Genomic DNA, 20,677 nt, shown 5'->3' on the forward strand with positions numbered 1-20,677 from the left:
TTACAATACTCCGAGCCGAAGCTAAAGAATCATAACTACAAGAAAAGACATCAGAATCATCCGAAGATGTAATATCCACACATCCAGGGAAGTGTGTGCTGAATAAGCATTCCAGAACTTCCTCATCAGAGGAAGTCAGATCGCCATTTGGCAAACGAAGTTCGTTCACCCGGAAACCCTTAGATTTCGCAAGGATTTTGTTTAACCGACTGACTTCACTCAAGCTGGAAACATTTGTACAAAGGTTTTTCCAGCCGGATCGTTCAGCAGACCGGAGAGCTTTCCTGTAGGCCTTGCGAGCCGACCTGAAAGCCTCCGATCCAGCCGAACGTCGTCTGTTCCAACTCTTTCTACATTGTTTCCTGAGTTTCGCCAGATCAGAGTTCCACCAAGGGGTTCCTCTTGTGATCTTCACAGACCGTAGAGGGCATGCTTCTTCAAAAGCTTCCATGATGAAGGTCGTTGTAGTATCAACGGCATCATCTAAATCACTTGGAGTGTCAATGGATGGTGAATATCCATGAAATTTGGCTGCAACCAAATCAGTATAAAGATCCCAGTTTGTTGACCGAGGATTCCTGAAACGCAATGTTTGCGAAGTAACATTTAAATGTTCAAAAAAGATGTAGCGATGGTCAGATAAAGATTCTTCATCTGACACATGCCAATTGGTCAGCTCGTGACTGATTCTGCTAGAGCAAAGCGTTATATCTAACACTTCCTCTCTAGCAGATACCATGAAGGTTGGGTGGTTGCCTATGTTAAGTAATGCAAGATCTGTACTACTTAAGTACTCCATCAAACTGGAGCCTCTCAAGTTAATGTCTGAGCTGCCCCAGATGATATGGTGAGCATTAGCATCACTGCCAACAATTAGCGGAAGGCCTTTTGAAGTGCAGTATGCGATGACTTGTTTGAAAGCATCCGTAGGGGATGGTTCATCATGCGGTAAATACACAGAACAATAGACGTATTTCCTGTTGAGGTTTCCAACAGATACATCAATTGTGATAGCACATACATCTCTGGTGGTAAGTTCAGAGATGAGTGTAGCAACGATTGCGTTGTTGACAAGCACACAGGCTCGAGGCATGACACGTGAGTTTGCCAGTTCATGTTTACTGAAAGTGGCAAACACCGGGTTCACAAGGTTTCCTAGATAGAAATTTCCCTTACGAAAGTAAGGTTCTTGTACCAAGGCCACTTGGGCTGTACCATTTTGCATAAGTCTGCAAAGATTGATTGTTGCTGTTCTTTTATGCTGAAGATTGATCTGAGCTATCTTAACCGTAGCCACTACCCAAACTAGGTAAGATTAAACTCTTCGCAACAACAGCACAACAAAGAACAGCAACAATAAAACCAAATCGGTATCGATTGGATAACGCCAAAGGCGAGGATACACAGAATACACAGTGTAAATCGCATAATGCGAAACCATATAGGTGAAAATTTAAACTAATTAACAACATCTTCATAATCCCGCCCTTATTTAGCCTCAAGTGAGACTAAAGAAGGGCAGCTGATTGTCTCGGAGAAACACAAGGTCCACTGCACCATTGCTCCGGTTAGCGCAGTAAGGGCTACATACTGTGGAGGGCGCCCTGGTACTCCACAGGCTCCGTTAGCGGTTAGGTTTTTATTAGACCCCCCTAGCCATTCATTCCTAGGCACGGTAAGCATAAAGCCGCATCACACCATGAATTAGGGGTCACCTGTTGGTGGATTCTTACCACCGGAACAGGCGGTCCGTAGTGTTATTCTTAGCCAATTGAGACAATCGCTACCGACACTACACAGCTATCTAGGCTGATCGAGAAAAGAAGTTAATATTGATGATCAACTTCATACGGACTCGAACAGCCGAACATATGGTAGGCACGAAAATACTTTATGCCCAAAGAAGTCAAGGATTTTTTTAATGAGTTACCAAAAGTTCCTGGACCGACCGGAAATCGAACCAGCATGATCATGATGAATTCCCACGCCTTTACAGCCATACAGGCATTTAGGAGCTTCTTCGATGGATGTATCGGAAATTCATGAAAAGTCTACTACAAGGCGTCTAAAATTTGTTTCTAAGATTATTTTTTTCTTTTCAGGGACACTTCAGGGAGATTCAAAGGGTTTTTTTTTTATCACTTAACCTAATCTACAGCTCTATTGTCCACAAGGGCACTGCGTTAGCGATTCCAATTGGAAGCTGTACGTACACTTTGTACAGCGCCTAAATGTATTATATTCTAATTGTACTACATCGAACTGGTTGCTGTTGCGCTGCTTTCACGTTCTACCCTTTCATGGTAGAATGATGAGCACGAGGATGTTGATGTGTGGCTGTTGGTTGTTCCTGTTTCCAGTCCGAATGGGGGTCTATAATGGGTTGCCGTTCGCCGATGTCCAAGTATCCGGGTTCATTTGAGCCATGGACTCACAAGAGAGCCAGTTTCAGCTGCTCTAAGGGGGAAAGCGCAACTGACGAAAGTGCCGGGGCTGGGATCGAATCCATGACCATCTGCTTATTAAGCAAACGTGTAGCCACTACGCCACGGGCCCCGGCAATTTCGGAGATTTCTCCAAGGTTTCCTGTAGAAAGTCTCGTATGGAGTCCCTGACAGGTCAAAGATCAAAGAAATGATCGCAGTGGTTCATTTCCCAACAACAAAAAAATCCATTTAGAAATTTTTTCAGGGATTTCTTCAGAAAACCTTTTATGTATTCCATTATATGCTCTTTCAGGGATTCCAAATTTGAAAAATTTATCCAGGGATTTCTTCAGAAATTTCTCCAGTGGTTTTTTTACAGAATTTCTTCTTAAACTTCTCCAGGGATTTAATTGTTTTTTTTTACAAGAATGTCTCCAGGAGTTTATTAAGGGATTTTTACCAGAAATACCAAAGTGAATTTTTCCGGAGATTTCGGCATAATTTTTGTCAGTATGTTGAGCTGGAAATTCTCCAAAGGCTTCTGGCAAAAATTCATACAGAGATTCAATAACAAAATAACTAATAACAAGAATTCTTCCGGAAATTCCTTCATATATTTTCGAAAAAAATCCTCTAGGTTTTCCTCGAAGAATACCTTTAAGCGTTTCTCCATAGATATTAATTCAGTTTTTTTCTAGAAATATTTTCCAACCATTCCCGCAGAAACTTCTTAAGCTTAGAGATTTTTCTATGCATCTTAACTGAAATCAATCCAAGTGTTTTTTTTAGATATTTCTCAAAGATTTTTTTCGCAAGTTAAGGAAATTTACAATTTGAAATGTTCCTGAACCAACTGGAAATCCGGAATAAATCGAAATTTTAAACTAAACTTGAAAATCTCCAAAAAGTGATAGATACTTTCGGAAACTATGTTCAAAATTGTTTTTATATTTCATACATAGCTTTGCGTTTTATGAGTTAAGTTGTATCATTTTTTTAGCTGTACAATTTTATTCGGGTGTATAGATCTCAAAACGCAAGAACTTCGAAAAAGTGCCATAAGGCTGGCGTCATCGATACCGGTCTCTGCGGAGTGTGGAGGGGCTTCTGGAGGAAGGTACTTGGCGGAATGTCACGTAATACTGGATCACGTAGCGAGCAACTCATCCAAGCCATGCATGGGCTGAGCACCACGGCACCACCAGCATCGGAACCTGAGGGAGATGGTTTTTGGTTCTGGCTACTGGCTCGTGGCTAAAAAGTGAGAGCTAACGAACCGAACCGGTGTCTGCAAATGTGTTCCGGAAGAATTCCGAACGAAAACGTTGATGCGGCGTGGGAATTTGATGGAGCGTAGTTGGTACGTATGTGAACTGTCTAGTTTGTTTGTGTTGTAGAGTTAAATAAAATAATAAAGTGTAAAGTTTAAAAAAAAAAATGTTGCTCAAGTAATAAAATCTAAAAAAAAAGTTTTCCACCATACTTTAAATTTTCTTTACCAACCAGCATTGTATCAACGACAACTCTTTTAATTTTCATGCAAATGACGTACGGGAATATAATTTGCAGGTGTGAGCACGGTGAATGAATCTTACTCATTTTATCAGCACAATCCCAGTCATTCCAACTAGTAGGGAACCCTTATTCGCTCCAGGCAGCCGTCGTCTCTTCGTCGTCAATGTCGAAATAATTGAAAACGACCCAACAAGGTCGTATTCCATTTCCGGAATGGCACCCCGGAGTGTACCTTTCACACAAACCTGCTGCAGGTGGTGTTGTGATTGCAGGAGCAACTCGCTACTGTCGCTACCGTTCGGCTTGCATCCGCCGCCGCCGTTGTTGTCACCGTGAACGATGAGTACTTTCGCCCCTTTTATTTTCTTCGGGAAACACACTTGACTGATGTATGTTGTAGGTACTTCACGTTCAGACCTAGAAGAACGTGTGTCATATCTACTGCGAAACAGGTGAACACACCATTATGTGTGTGCCTTTTGCGAGTAGGTGGAGTAATGCGTCCAAATTTTCACCTGCACGTTTGTCGGAAAGTGACACTGAAGTGAATTCATTTTTATGACATCTCATTATGCTCGTTACTTCTCGTCGGGTGCATCTAGGTGCACAGAGTCTTTACTAAGGTTTAGCGATGGTAGTTGAGGAGAATCGCAGCTGAAAGAACTCTTATGATGATAATAAACATCTTATTTTCCTTCATTTTGTTTTTTGTTCCAATTAACTTAGAAACTTAAGGACAAGTCTCGTGTCTGTTGAGGACTTCCACTCTAAATAGCGTTTATATTAGCGATCTCCATAGATTGTCGGCTTGCTAAATACATACATTTATTCGCCCAACATCACATTTAAGATAAGAGATAATCAGCAATAGTACGCCACAATACTCGGAATTTCACGGCTCACGTATCACCGTCTATCATAACATTACTACCCAGACGGATCCGGTCGTTTTCGGTTCCGCCTACCAGCATGTACTTTGTTTTTGAGGCATTCACCACCAGTCCGACCTTTGCTGCTTCGCGTTTCAGGCGGGTGTACAGCTCTGCCACCGTTCCAAATGTTCTGGCAATAATGTCCATGTCGTCCGCAAAGCACACAAATTGACTGGATTTTGTGAAAATCGTTCCCCGGCTGTTTAGCCCGGCTCGTCGCATCACACCTTCCAGAGCGATGTTGAAGAGTAGGCATGAGAGTCCATCACTTTGTCGCAGTTCCCGGCGAAATCTGAATGAACTGGATGATTCACCCGAAATCCTTACGCTGTTCTGCACACCGTCCATCGTCGCTTTAATCAGTCTAGTCAGTTCCCAGGAAAGCTGTTTTCGTCCATGATTCATCATAGCTCTGCGCGGTCGATATTGTCGTATGCCGCCTCGAAGTCGATGAACGGGCGAGGCGTTGGGACCTGGAGTACTCTGGAGGATTTGCGCCGTACGGTGAAGATCTGGTTCGTTGTCGACCGGCCGCCGATGAAGCCGGCTTGATAACTTTCCAAGAAGTCATTCGTTTTAGGTGACAGATGACGGAAGATGATCTGGGATAGCACTTTGTATGCAGCATTCAAAATAGTGATTGCCCTAAAGTTTTCACATTCCAAATGGTCGCCTTTCTTGTGAATGGAACAGATTACCCCTTCCTTCCACTCCTCCGGTAGCTGTTTGGTTTCCCAGATCCTGACTATCAGCCGATGCAGACAGGTGGCCAACTTTTCTGGGTCCATCTTGATGAGTTCAGCTGCGATACCATCCTTACCAGCTGCTTTGTTGGTTTTAAGCTGGTGAATGGCATCCTTAACTCCCCACAACGTGGGAGTTGGTTCATTTCCGTCCTCCGCTGCACTGGCGTCGTCGTTTCCTCCGCTGCCGTAAGCTTCCGTGCCTACGTTCTCCACGCCATTCAGGTGCTGATCGAAGTGCTGTTTCCATCTTTCGATCACCTCACGTCCGTCCGTCAAGAGGCCTCCGTTTTTATCCCTGCATATTCCGGCTCGCGGCACGAAGCCGTTGCGGGATTCGTTAAGCTTCTGATAGAGCTTTCGTGTTACTTGGGCACGGTACAGCAGTTCCATTTCTTCACACTCCGCTTCTTCCAGGCAGCGCTTTTCTCCCGCAAGAAGCGGGTCTGCTGTTTCCGCTTGTGTTTATAACGTTCCACGTTCTGTCGAGGTCCTTGCTGCAGCATTACCGCCCTCGCTGCGTTCTTCTCCTCCAAAACCGTTCTGCACTCTTCGTCGAACCATTCGTTCCGTCGATTCCGATGGTGCTCTCGGCTGCGTCGTTGATGGCTGCTTTCATTGTACTCCAGCAGTCCTCTAGAGGGGCCTCATCGTGCTCGCCTTCGTCTGGCAACGCGGCCTCGAGATTCTGCGCGTATGGTGAGGCGGCATCCGGTTGCTTCAGTCGCTCTAGGTTGTACCGTGGCGGTCGCCGGTACCGTACATTGTTGATGACGAAGAGTTTTGGGCGCAGTTTGACCATCACCAGATAGTGGTCGGAGTCGATGTTGGCGCCACGATAGGTCCTGACGTCGATAATGTCGGAGAAGTGCCGTCCGTCAATCAGAATGTGGTCGATTTGAGATTCCGTTTACTGGGGTGATCTCCAGCTGTAACGATACGTGTGGCCATATTTTTGGAGGCGGCAAAATCAATGAGTAGTAGGCCGTTTTCGTTAGTTTGCTTTTGGGCGCTGAACTTACCAATCGTCGGTCTGAATTCCTCCTCCTGGCCTACCTGAGCGTTTAAATCTCCTATGATGATCTTGACGTCGTGGCTTGGGCAGCGATCGTACTCGCGTTCGAGCTGCGCGTAAAATGCGTCTTTGTCATCATCAGTACTTCCGCAGTGAGGGCCCTGTGTGGTAGTGGTTTGTGTTCAGATTTCCCGTGTTAATCTATCTGTAAGAACTTTGTAAACATCTTTTGTTCTCACGATATGGATAGGCTTGCAGTAGGTTTCGTGAGACTTTTTTTGGACAACTCAACGCTGAAGTTGAAGAATCGGTCCTTGATCCTCAACTTGCACACATACATTCTTCGATCGGCCACCAACCGATCACGCGCCTCTGCATATCACCCATCACGATGAAAGCTGTTCCCAGCTCGCGTGTGTTGCCGCAGCTCTGGTAGATGGTATGATTACCTCTAAACGTTCGCACCATGGATCCTGTCCAACACCTCCTGCGGCGCTACGATGCCGAACCCGAGGTCCTTCAGTAGACCGGCGAGTATGCAGGTGCTGCCAATGAAGTTGAGAGATCGGCAGTTCCACTAGCAGACATGGGCAAAACACCAAACAGTGCCGCACCGGTGGCGCGTTTGCCCGTTAACACACCACCGTGTGTGTTCATATCACCACCTTCGTTCAGCTTCTACTGATGAACACGCAGTGCGACTGACGAAACACTCGTGTCGGTATTATAACTCGAGCCTCAGTTTCGGCTCCGTGTTTCAGTTTTGGTTGGACACGGATGCCGAGTGTTTCCGATTGTATGAAACACCAAAGCAGTGAGCTCGGCCACAGTGCGTGGTAGCTTGACTGCATCATAGCCACTGAGTCAGAAGGAACGAGAAAGACACAAAAGGAGCCGCCAAGTACTTCACCATTTGCAACTGGTGCTGGAGAATGAACAGCACTGAGCGTTTGAGCTCGCACGAGTGTTTTGCATAATCGGAAACACTCGGGCTCCGTGTTACCCAAAGCGCAAAATACCGTGCCAGTGCCTGAGTACCGCCACCGACACCGGTGTTGAACCAGGCACGCTGCGTGTTCGTTCTGAAACACGAGAGCTAGGTGGTGGTTTGGCACCCACAGTGGTGTGTTTGAGCATCGACTCCTCGTGCAGTGTTTGGACATGTCTGGTTCCAAATACCGAGTTTCCAATCGCAAGTCCTTTTTGTTCGCTGGGGTCGTTGCCGTTGGTCTCGGTTCGTATTATTCTGTTGCTGATTTTCCGTTACAATGGTTTTTTACGGCTGGCTCGTAAGGCCTGACACCAACCCAGTACTTTCAGGAGGACCATAGTGCACAGTTGAGCTTAGAGTCCTTGTCTGGCACTCGGACGTAGATCAGCAGCCCCTAACATTGGGATCAGACGCTGTTGGGAGCCGCTCCTCCTGGAGAACAGACGCTCAGGTTTGCCGAAGCAAACCCCCCCCCTTCCCTGTCAGCCTACGACCAAAGTTCCCACCGGGGTTGGTTACCCGATCTTCCCTAAGATTGCTCATAGTTTCCGGCCGGTACCACGAGGAGGTAGGGATAGGAGTTGCTGGGCAGAGGCTAGTGGATCACAATGGGATCTGAATTGCGCAGCATACTCAGCCTTTACCACTTCCAATACATATACTTGGGGAAAGGATCACTCCATCTTTTCCAGTTTCAGAGAGCGAGTTAGCGCCATTAAGCCTAGGCTTTCGAGCCTGGATATTAAGCTTAAATTCCCTTGTCCCATCCCAGAAAGAAGAGCCTCGATGGAGTGACATCAAATTTCTTAGCAAAGTCACTCCCAACGTATTTACTGTTTATATTTATACTACATACTGTACTGAGCGGTTGGTACGAGATGTTCTCGTTATTTAGCTTTATTGTACAAATGACGCTGCACAGTAGGCCTGGCCGCTTCAATGCAGCAAGCATTGATTATGGCAAGAAAAAATGCTAGAAGTAATCGGTTCGATTGTTTTTCAGGATTCTTTCAATGAATGGCTGTGTATGTGTAGACTAGACTAGACTAGACTAGACTAGACTAGCAGATCTATCGATACTCTTACTAGACATCTGTCAACAATTAATACTGAACTATGACGAGGGTTTCTTCATGAATCTACAATATATTTGCCATTATTTTTAGCAAGAATTTCGTCAAGAAGGCACAAAGTTGATCGACAATCTCTGAATTGCATACTTTGAAATTGACGACTTGGTGCATTGCGCAACAATATGCTTCCAAAAAGTGCACCGCGAGGAGTGTTATGAAAACCAGAGCGTTAATGATTAATCATAAATTTAATCATGATTAATGATTAATGATTAAGATTAATCAAAAATCAGTAATCATAATCACCAAAATTTTTCATTTAATCATTAATCATTAATCATAATCACACTGATTTCGCAATTTAATCATTAATCAGTAATCATAATCATTAGAAAAAAAATTAATCAATCATTAATCATTCATCACCAAAAATTTTTCACCATATTAAATATATGATCCAATTTGAATTGGTTCAAATGCTGTTCTTCTTGATTATTTTTTCAATAATTTCCCAGACAGAGTTACCTTTTACTTTTGGAACTTCAAAAATATTTTAAACAATAATTATATTTTAATCATTTCCTGTTTTTTGTGATTGATTAATCATGATTAATCATGATTTTTAATCAATGAGCCATTTTTAATCATTAATCATAATCAATAATCACAGATAAAATCAATTTTAATCATTAATCATAATCATTAATCATCCCAAAAATCAAATTAATCATTAATCATAATCAATAATCACCGAAATTTGAATTTTAATCACCAATGATTAATCATGATTAAAATATTTGTTAATCATGAACGCTCTGATGAAAACCCCTGCATCAAAACAACAAATGCATTTATCTCATATATGAGCAAATTGACGCATCTTCCATAACTAATCCATTTTACTACAGAAAGCCTCGACATAATTTAGAGCAGGAAATTTCAGGTCTTTTGTCTCATGATTCGCTGTTTTGGGGACACACTGCCACGCAGTGCACTTGATCAAATATTTTAAAACATTAAATTTGAAGTTCGTCAGAGATGTTAATGTACTTTTTGATGCGATTTTAATGTTCTTTGCACGTCGAAATAGTTTTGACACTGATTATGATTTGGTTTCTGGTCAAATTGGTGTCTGGTTAATATCCACATTTCCTGGCGCGACCCTCTACGAAGCTTTGTTCTGATCCCTGTATTCCTAGACAACTGGTATGATTTTTCAAATATTCTTTTTCAAAGATATCCAAAGATGCTCATATTTTCAGAAACACCAGCTAAATTTTGAAATTTTTAGTGAAGCTAGAGAAAATATGTTTCACCATAACTTGTAACATTTTTGGTATTGGAGATAACTTTGATGGATTTATTAGAATTGTTTCATATCTAAGGAGGCCAGAGGAAGGAAATTCACTAAAGAATTCATTATACATCTGTCTGCTTGTCAAAGAGCTATGTCGCATTCATTTCTTCAATATTTTCGTTTTTGCCTTTCTCGTGTACCAAGGTGTACCGAAAGGTTATATGTTCACTCCAAAAACGAAAATTTGATAGAGCCTACGGAGGGGTCACGTTCTATATATTGCTTTGTGTGTTCAAGATGTAAACGGTGCCCGAATGCGCTTCAAACGCGGTAACACATGTTACCAAAGGCAACGTAGCAACCATAGCCAATATCACCGCCAACCTAGGATTCGAAAGCTCCCACTGACATCGGGTTACTTGTTAGAAAATCTTACCGCATTTGGTGCTCCCGCATTTGATATTTGCATTTTGAATGCACACAGCAATACCAACCGACTCAGCTCGACGAATTGAGGTGATGTCTGTGTGTGTGTATGTGTGTATGTGTACAAAAAAACTCACATCACTTTTTGGCAGTAAACCTCAACCGATTTTAATGATTGATGGTTCATTCGACGCGGAATGTGGTCCCATTGTTTCCTATTGAAAATGGTTCGGATCGGTTCAGCCGTTCTGGAGTTATGGCCATTTAGGTGTTCCGGACCGGTACCCCAGGAAAGGGCCAGATATGAAAACGCTACAAACCCATCCATGCGGCACATCAACCTATGGCATTTTCGATAACTTGATGAATGGTAAGCAGAAAAATAGTCTCAGTCCATATCTGAACCAGTAGTGTCCCGGAACCGGTTCCGGGTGTCCCACCGGAAGTTACCAAACATAAAAGTGAACTAAACCCATGCATGCGACATTTCAAACCGCGGCTTTTTCGATAACGTGATGAACAGTAAGCAGGAAAACATTCTCAGACTATATCGGAACCGGTAGTGTTCCGGAACCGGTTGCAAATGTCCCGCCGGAAGTGGCCAAGTATAAAAGTTAGCTAAACCCATGCATGCGACATATCAAATAGTGGCTTTTTTGATATGCTGATGAACAGTAAGCAGGATAATATTCTCAGACCATATCTGAACCGGTAGTTTCCCGGAACCGGTTCCGGGTATCCCGTCGGAAGTGGCCAAATATAAAATTGAACTAAAACCATGCATGCGACATATCAAACTGCAGCTTTTTCGTTAACCTGATGAACAGTAAGCAGGAAAGCATTCTCAGACCATATCGGAACCGGTTCCAGATATTCCGCCGGAGGTGGCAAAGTATAAAAGTTAATTAAACCTATGCAAGCGACTTATCAAATAGTGGCTTTTTTGATATCCTGATGAACAGTAAGCGGCACGGTAAAGGCTGGGTATGCTGCGCAATTCAGATCCCATTGTGATCCACTAGCCTCTGCCCAGCAACTCCTATCCCTACCTCCACGCGGTACCGGCCGGAAACTATGAGCAACCTTAGGGAAGATCGGGTAACCAACCCCGGTGGGAACTTTGGTCGTAGGCTGACAGGGAAGGGGGGGTTTGCTTCGGCAAACCTGAGCGTCTGTTCTCCAGGAGGAGCGGCTCACAACAGCGTCTGATCCCCATGTTAGGGGCGGCTGATCTACGTCCGAGTGCCAGGGAAGGACTCTAAGCTCAACTGTGCACTATGGTCCTCCGGAAAGTAGGGGGTTGGTGTCAGGCCCTACGAGCCAGCCGTAAAAAACCATTGTAACGGAAAATCAGCAACAGAATAATACGAACCGAGACCAACGGCAACGACTCCAGCGAACAAAAAGGACTTGCGATTGGAAACTCGGTACGTGGAACTGCCGATCTCTCAACTTCATTGGGAGCACCCGCATACTCGCCGATCTACTAAAGGACCGCGGGTTCGGCATCGTAGCGTTGCAGGAGGTGTGTTGGACAGGATCCATGGTGCGAACGTTTAGAGGTAATCATACCATCTACCAGAGCTGCGGCAACACACGCGAGCTGGGAACAGCTTTCATAGTTATGGGTAATATGCAGAGGCGCGTGATCGGTTGGTGGCCGATCGACGAAAGAATGTGCAGGTTGAGGATCAAGGGCCGATTCTTCAACTTCAGCATAATAAACGTGCACAGCCCACACTCCGGAAGTACTGATGATGACAAGGACGCATTTTACGCGCAGCTCGAACGCGAGTACGATCGCTGCCCAAGCCACGACGTCAAGATCATCATAGGAGATTTGAACGCTCAGGTAGGCCAGGAGGAGGAATTCAGACCGACGATTGGTAAGTTCAGCGCCCACCAGTAGACGAACGAAAACGGCCTACGACTCATTGATTTCGCCGCCTCCAAAAATATGGCCATATGTAGCACCTTTTTCCAACACAGCCTCCCTTATCGTTACACCTGGAGATCACCACAGCAGACGGAATCTCAAATCGACCACGTTCTGATTGACGGACGGCACTTCTCCGACATTATCGACGTCAGGACCTATCGTGGCGCCAACATCGACTCCGACCACTATCTGGTGATGGTCAAACTGCGCCCAAAACTCTCCGTCATCAACAATGTACGGTACCGGCGACCGCCACGGTACAACCTAGAGCGACTGAAGCAACCGGATGTCGCCTCAGCATACGCGCAGAATCTCGAAGACGCGTTGCCAGACGAGGGCGAGCTTGATGAGGCCCCTCTAGAGGACTGCTGGAGTACAGTGAAAGCAGCCATCAACGACGCAGCCGAGAGCACCATTGGGTACGTGGAACGGAATCGACGGAACGAATGGTTCGACGAAGAGTGCAGAACGGTTTTGGAGGAGAAGAACGCAGCTAGGGTGGTAATGCTGCAGCAATGGACTCGACAGAACGTGGAACGTTACACACAGAAGCGGAAACAGCAGACCCGCCTCTTTCGGGAGAAAAAGCGCCGCCTGGAAGAAGCGGAGTGTGAAGAAATGGAACTGCTGTGCCGTTCCCAAGAAACACGGAAGTTCTATCAGAAGCTCAACGCATCCCGCAACGGCTTCGTGCCGCGAGCCGAAATATGCAGGGATAAAGACGGAGGCCACTTGACGGACGGACGGACGTGAGGTGATCGAAAGGTGGAAGCAGCACTTCGATCAGCACCTGAACGGCGTGGAGAACGTAGGCACGGGAGCCCACGGCAACGGAAGAAACGACGACGCCAGTGCAGCGGAGGACGGAAATGAACCAACTCCCACGCTGAGGGAAGTTAAGGATGCCATTCACCAGCTCAAAACCAACAAAGTAGCTGGTAAGGATGGTATCGCAGCTGAACTCATCAAGATGGGCCCAGAAAAGTTGGCCACCTGTCTGCATCGGCTGATAGTCAGGATCTGGGAAACCGAACAGCTACCGGAGGAGTGGAAGGAAGGGGTAATCTGCCCCATTCACAAGAAAGGCGACCATTTGGAATGTGAGAACTTCAGGGCGATCACTATTTTGAATGCTGCCTACAAAGTGCTATCCCAGATCATCTTCCGTCGTCTGTCACCTAAAACAAATGAGTTCGTGGGAAGTTATCAAGCCGGCTTCATCGACGGCCGGTCGACAACTGACCAGATCTTTACCGTACGGCAAATCCTCCAGAAATGCCGTGAATACCAGGTCCCAACGCATCACCTGTTCATCGACTTCAAAGCGGCATACGACAGTATCGACCGCGCAGAGCTATGGAGAATCATGGACGAAAACTTCTTTCCTGGGAAGCTGACTAGACTGATTAAAGCAACGATGGACGGTGTGCAAAACTGCGTAAGGGTTTCGGGTGAACTATCCAGCTCATTCGAATCTCGCCGGGGACTGCGACAAGGTGACGGACTCTCATGTCTACTCTTCAACATCGCTCTGGAAGGTGTGATGCGACGAGCCGGGCTCAACAGCCGGGGAACGATTTTCACAAAATCCGGTCAATTTGTGTGCTTTGCGGACGACATGGACATTATAGCTAGAACATTTGGAACGGTGGCAGAACTGTACACCCGCCTGAAACGCGAAGCAGCAAAGGTCGGACTGGTGGTGAATGCCTCAAAAACAAAGTACATGCTGGTAGGCGGAACCGAACACGACCGGATCCGTCTGTGTAGGAATGTTACGATAGACGGGGATACTTTCGAGGTGGTGGAGGAATTCGTCTACCTCGGATCCTTACTGACGGCTGACAACAACGTGAGCCGTGAAATTCGGAGGCGCATCATCAGCGGAAGTCGGGCCTACTACGGGCTCCAGAAGAAACTGCGGTCGAAAAAGATTCACCCACGCACCAAATGCACCATGTACAAAACGTTAATAAGACCGGTGATCCTCTACGGGCACGAGACATGGACCATGCTCGAGGAGGACCTACAAGCACTCGGAGTTTTCGAGCGACGCGTGCTAAGAACGATCTTCAGCGGTGTGCAGGAGAACGGTGTGTGGCGGAGAAGGATGAACCACGAGCTCGCTGCACTTTACGGCGAACCCAGCATCCAGAAGGTGGCCAAAGCCGGAAGGATACGGTGGGCAGGGCATGTTGCAAGAATGCCGGACAACAACCCTGCAAAGCTGGTGTTTGCAACGGATCCGGTTGGCACAAGAAGGCGTGGAGCGCAGAGAGCACGATGGGCGGACCAGGTGGAGCGTGACTTGGCGAGCATCGGGCGCGATCGAGGATGGAGAGCGGCAGCCACGAACCGAGTATTGTGGCGTACTATTGTTGATTATGTCTCGTCTTAATGATGTTGAACAAATAAATGTATGTATGTATGAACAGTAAGCAGGAAAATATTTTTAGAACATATCTGAATCGGTTGTGATCCGGAACCAGATTCGAGTGCCTCGCCGGAACTGGCGAAATGCACAAATTAACCAAACCCATACATGCATTACATCAATTTGCGACTTTTTAGGAAAACTGTTTAATAATTTGCATGAAACTTGTCTAAGACCACATCAGGGACAATCGGTCAGTGGTAAAATATGAACCGAAAGTGGTAAATGTGAAATTGAACCAAACCCATGCGCGTCGTACCATAAAACCACGCTATTCGACAATGATTGCTGTAAAATTACCTGGGTAAACTTTTAATTCGATAAACTAACTCTATTTTAGTTTTGTTTAGATTGTATGATTTGTTTTTGAACACAAATCTTACAGATATTGTGGTGGTAGGGTACGAGTGCCATCAGTAAGCTCACGCTCCCATATTCATCCTATTTGAAAACAAGCGATTACGGCACCGATTGATTTCGTTCTTTTTGTTTTCATGCGTGCTCACTTCCAACAAAAAATACAAAAAAAATAAAAACAAAACAAATAATGGTTCAATCCTTTGTTTTTCGTAGGATGAAAATGGGAGCCACATGCTTAATAAGGGAACCAATACCCTACGAATTGATAGCTTGTACATTTTACGATTGTTGGCTTCCGAGGTTCACTGCGGTTGATCACCAAACGGATCAGGTGTCGGAAAGTAAATAACATCAATGAAAGGGATAAATATGTGTAAGAGAACAAAATTTTGACATATTAAACCCACATACAAACAGACGTCTCACTATACTCACTACGTTCTTGTTTTCAACGGTCAATAAAATATAACCTAGAATATGCAGAAAAAGCTTTATCGAAGACCGAAAAGTGATCTGTGATTGTGTAAAAAGTTATATCTTATATTGAATTAATATTGAACAGCTCCCAATGCTAGTGAAGCTACTCAAGCAGTCCACTGAGAAATCTGATACTATTCAGCTCTGCTGATACGCTGAACACAACGTCGGACTATGTGCCAATAAATTTTAAGTCAATTCAATGATGGCTTTGATAAAATGCTTGCTTTTCTTAAAAAATATCAGGATTAAGGAACACTTTGACTTACGTCGAAGGAAAGATCGTGAGAACATATACGACGAGATAGAACTATCACCTCTAGGTGGATTAATTTTTTTTTTTTTTTTATTAGATTCAATTGTCTAATAACAGTGCTATCAATCATCCACATTGTTGGTCGATTTATTAATCTAATATTTTTCCATCAAGCATGTAGCCTGTTCAAAATTGTTGCGGTGCACTTGGCAAGCCTTCGCCGTGTAGCAAATGCACCGCGGTGCATGATTTGAAAACCTCTGATTTAGAGTGTTCAAAATAGTAGCAATTGCTCCGTGGTTTCATTTTATCAAGATAAGTTTGAACTACCATGCGTCTCCATCTCAGTATTAATTTCTTTAAAAATTGATGAAGAGCTGTTTGGAGGAGTTAATCTAAATCACACAATAAAACAAAATTGGTAACGAAAAAACGAATCTAAGCTTCACATGTATAATGTATATGCAAATATAATAATCGTCTCTTTTTGATCGTTATAACAAAACGACTTCCAAACAAGCTAGCTAGAGCAGAACATCTCGTTTAAAGCCACAGTAACCTTCCTTCACGTGCGATATACAGCAACATAAAACATCACCCACAAGCCACCACCACCCACTCACGCATAACGAAACAAAAGCCCAAAAGGAAAACACAACAAAAACAAACTGCAAACTGCTCGAACGGAGAGCGATTCGAGTAGCGACTGTATGTTACTCGCTCAGTGCATAAGCCATGCTGTTCGCTCTGGGGGAGAGCAATATTCTCAAAACAACATTCCACGTGAGTGAGAGTTTCATCGACTTTCACAGTCTCAACCGTCTCAATAGCTCCTATGTTGGATCATATGTTGCTGGCACATGCAAAAATGCCAAGCATAGTTTTATGCTCTCTCTCTCTTGTTTCACGCTCTTTCCGTTTAGCATCGTGACCCACCGACATCAGTGGGTGGTATGTGGTGGAAGTGTTGTTGGCGCGAAGCGCCGCCGGTGAATCATGCTCAGGCCTTAGCTTTGTAGGTAGTGGGTGAATGCCGCTCTGCTCCGCTCCGGCGGATAACCGTAGTTGTTGTGCGCTTCGTCGAGATTTCCCTCTTTCGTCGACTCTCACCTATAGCAACAACTCAAGGCAACAACGCGTGGCTCCACATCTCCCCGTGCTTCTCGATTCTCGAATCACGGACGGACGGTTGTTGGTTGGGTTCGATGGAAAATAATGTTCATGGTTGCATGCTGCTGCTGCTGGGGGATTGGCCGAGTGCATGCTGTTGACTCCAACTGGTTCCAGTCGTATTCCGGCATTTCTGACGGTCGGTCCGTATTTGTTCGTTTCTCGCGTCTTGTGGATCCGTATACGAAAGTCGTCGGGTTGAGTTGTTTTGAAAGTCGTGCGTGCGTGCGAGCGTTGTGTTTTGGGGATCCGCTTGAGGACTCGTTGAGCAGTTTCCCCGAAATATTCCACCGGATTCGAAAAGTTGACGTCCGGCTTAGGTGGGGGTCGTCCTGTGGAAAAGTCAACTCGGAGCTCCCACTTACGACGAAGGATTTGGTCCGGAAGCTCGTGGGACGTGACGTTCAACGGTGACGACGTGCTGCAGCTCCATGCTGAGTGTAGTGAGTTGTTAATAAATAATTGCAGCCGAGAAAAAGGAAACTTTCAGCAACGCGAAAAGTGACTGTGTGAAGGAGATCCGGTCAGGTCCGGTCTGATAGCAGTAGAAGCAGTCCGGTTCGACTTGTTTTTCGCCACGTCCGTCCATCGCGCCGTAGTGTGGACGACGGGCTGATAACGACGGAAAAGAGCTGTTGCCATTAAAAAAAAGTTTCGACTCCGAGCTCGGCGACTGTCGTTAGGGGGCTAGGGGACACTAACCAAGTGGCGGTTGGCGAGATCTGGAAGTCACGTTCTACCAATAACCGACGACCTTCTCGCGTGAGTCGGTGTCCACGTGCGACGTGCCACTTTCTGTGATTATCGTGACGGTCCAGAGGTGTTATGCAGTGAAGTTGAGCGCGAAGAATAAAGTAGCAATCAAAGAATTAAGAAAAATAAGTCAGCCTGGTGATTTTGTTGTGGGTTGAGCTGTCTGGGTCATTGCAACACCCGACTGATTACAAAACGGCCTGCATCGGTGTTGTATTTTTTGGCATGTTCGAGCCAGTGGAAATTTGCGGCCTTCGCGCCTTCGTGATTCGATTTGGCTGATTTTTCTCAAATTGTTTCGAGAGTGATCAAAATAGAAGAAGCAGAAAATCCGCAAGAAAGCAGTTTTCTCGCCTCGAGGGGCAAAAGTGGTGCACCCGCCGCGCCGCGCTCCGCCAAATTGAAAGCGCAGTGTAATTGTTGTTGCCGTTCGCAGGCTGAAGTTGCCCGCCGCCGCCCGTGTTCAGTGAATTATTCTCAATTTTCGATTCCACCCGTTGTTGTTTGGCTGCAATTCGAGAGCCCAAATACGAGCGCGGACTGAGCAATAGGGTACCCGACCTACCTATACCTACGTTGTTGTTGTTGGTTGGGAGTGTAGAAGATAATCCGCAAAAAAAAGAAGGCGCAAAGTGTCAGCCACGGAGAAGTCGTTCGAACACACTCTCGGCCGGGCCAAGTCAAGTTTCGAAAAACCGGTTTCGACAGAGTCAGTCAGGCAGCTTTCAGGTTCAGAAATCCCGTGCGGGAGTAGTGTGGAGTGATTGCAGTGTGCGATTGTGTATGTGTTTGCATTATTGAGGAGTACAGCGGAAAGCGACAACGTTGACGTCGTCGTCGTCGTCGTCATCTGATAAAGCGCAGAACAAGTAAGAAGCCGGTAGACTGCCGCTTGAACCGGCTTGAATCTTGCTGTAAGGTTGCATTTTTGCCAGTCGGTTGGACACTGCATGCCATCTGGAGCCCTCTAGGGGGAGTGATGACTTCGTGAGTGCGAGAAGCAACGAATCTTAAAGGTAAGATATATGATGCTTTATTCATATATTTTTTGTGAAATCTTCAGAAACAAACAGGTAATTATAATTTTCTCTTAGAAACGCCTATGCAGTCTTCTAATAATGAAATAATGTTTATTAACTGCTTAACGTTTGCACTCGGGGTTAGCTACCGTTCTACGTCCGATTGTCCCACGTTATATGGGAACCCCATGTAACATGGGACAATCGGGCGTAGAACGGCATTTAGTGTCTGCTCAGGGTAAACTTAACTTGATCGTTATTTCCCCCTGAAAAAGACACTAACCCCGCGTCGAAACGTTGGTCAACTAGAAAACATCGTTTCATTATTAAAAAGACTGCTTAGTCGTTTCTAAGAGAAATTTGAAACTTTACAGTCGAGTCTCCAATAGAAGATGTCCCGATTGTATCACCCCTCAGGAATAGTGTTAAATTCTGGAAATATTTTATTTTTCATATTTGAACTTTATCATACGTTTAATAATTTTTGTACGATTTTTTTCGCCAACTTCGCCGGCGTAGAACGCGTCAGCGAGGTACCAATGACTCAATCGTCCTTACGGGTTAAAGTAGCTTATAGCTGTCAAAGTTGTATACGCAAAGGACGTTTCTGACGTGAGGACGTTAATTAATTACGCCACGCAAAAGTATTAACTCAAACCACCTTCCTCTTTGTCACCCTTTTAGTATAGCATCTCATATTTGTATGAACAGTCCCACTTCCATTAACGCATCCCCTACCCTTTTCTGAAAATTTGACGTAGATTACGGGTACTCCCCATAATTCTGCACATGAGTGTTTATTCTGCAGAGATTCATCCAGGGTATTCTCTAGAAACTCCTGGATTTCCCCATTGATTTCTTCCGGAATTCTTCCACATATTCTTTTTCTACTTCTTTCTCTAACGTCCCTACTGGTACAAAACCTGCTCCTCGGTCTAGTATTGAATGAGCGCTTCCTCAGTTTTCAACAGAGAGCTTTCTCTGCACATGTATGTATATCGCGTGGCAGGTACGAAATTACTATATGCCCAAGGAAGTTGAGTCAATTTCCACTACGAATAAATCCTGAGTGGACAGAAAACACAACTCGTCTACCCCAGTATTGTCTTGTTTAAGACCCGCACGTTCACTGCTTCGGCTATATCTGGCTGCCTTTCAGGTGTGTCGTGATTTTTCAGGGTTTTCTCTCCGAATGTTTTCAAATATGCCTCACGTGATTTTTCATGGATTTTTTCTTGGATTTATCCCGAGATTTTTTCGGAGCTTATCTCGAGAATCTCCAAAGATTCTTCTTCAGGATTTTTCAAGCTATTCTCTCTGAATTATTCAATAGATTGGAACAGGGATTTGCTGTTCTTATTATCTTCTTCTTTTTCACTTCTGTGGTTTGAATACCCTGTCAAGCTGGTCTCGTGTCCCTAGATTTAAAATTATACGTCTAAATCTCTACAAACTAACACTTTGCAGTGATTTAATAATTACAATAAATCCTCTGTACCATAAAACGCCTAAAAGTAGGCAATTTTTAGCAATTACTTGGAGAACATCGACCGGCTTGAGTACGGACCAGCACAATTGTGCTGGTCCTAATTTGACCCCAAAAAGTGCATAGGTGGATAAAGTAGCCGAAGTAAAGAAAGTTTTATTCTAGAGGACGTTCAGTTTATAAGAGAAAATTTGAGATAATCATTGTTTTATGGTCCGTCACGAAAGGGATATCGAACTAGTTGCCTTTGTTCTGCTTTCATTTTTCCATCCTGTCAATGATAGAATTATGAGCACGATGATGTTGATTTTTGCGGTTAGCTGATGTTCGTGTTTCCACCGGATCCGTTGGATCTATAGGCTCAG

At 44.9% G+C, this 20,677-nt stretch overlaps 1 long non-coding RNA gene across 2 annotated transcripts in view; it reads left to right on the top strand.

The window, feature by feature from the left end:
- Positions 1–16,857: 16,857 nt before the first annotated feature.
- The window catches only part of LOC115256314 (uncharacterized), a 715,903-nt gene continuing 712,083 nt past the window's right edge, over positions 16,858–20,677 (top strand). The window contains exon 1 of one of the 2 annotated variants that reach the window (XR_009995602.1): positions 16,858–18,823. This is a non-coding gene — a long non-coding RNA (uncharacterized LOC115256314). The remainder of the gene's footprint in view (positions 18,824–20,677) is intronic. The other variant, XR_009995601.1, reaches the window with a different exon arrangement.

The sequence above is a fragment of the Aedes albopictus genome, chromosome 3 (assembly GCF_035046485.1).
Source record: "Aedes albopictus strain Foshan chromosome 3, AalbF5, whole genome shotgun sequence".
NCBI lineage: Eukaryota > Metazoa > Arthropoda > Insecta > Diptera > Culicidae > Aedes > Aedes albopictus.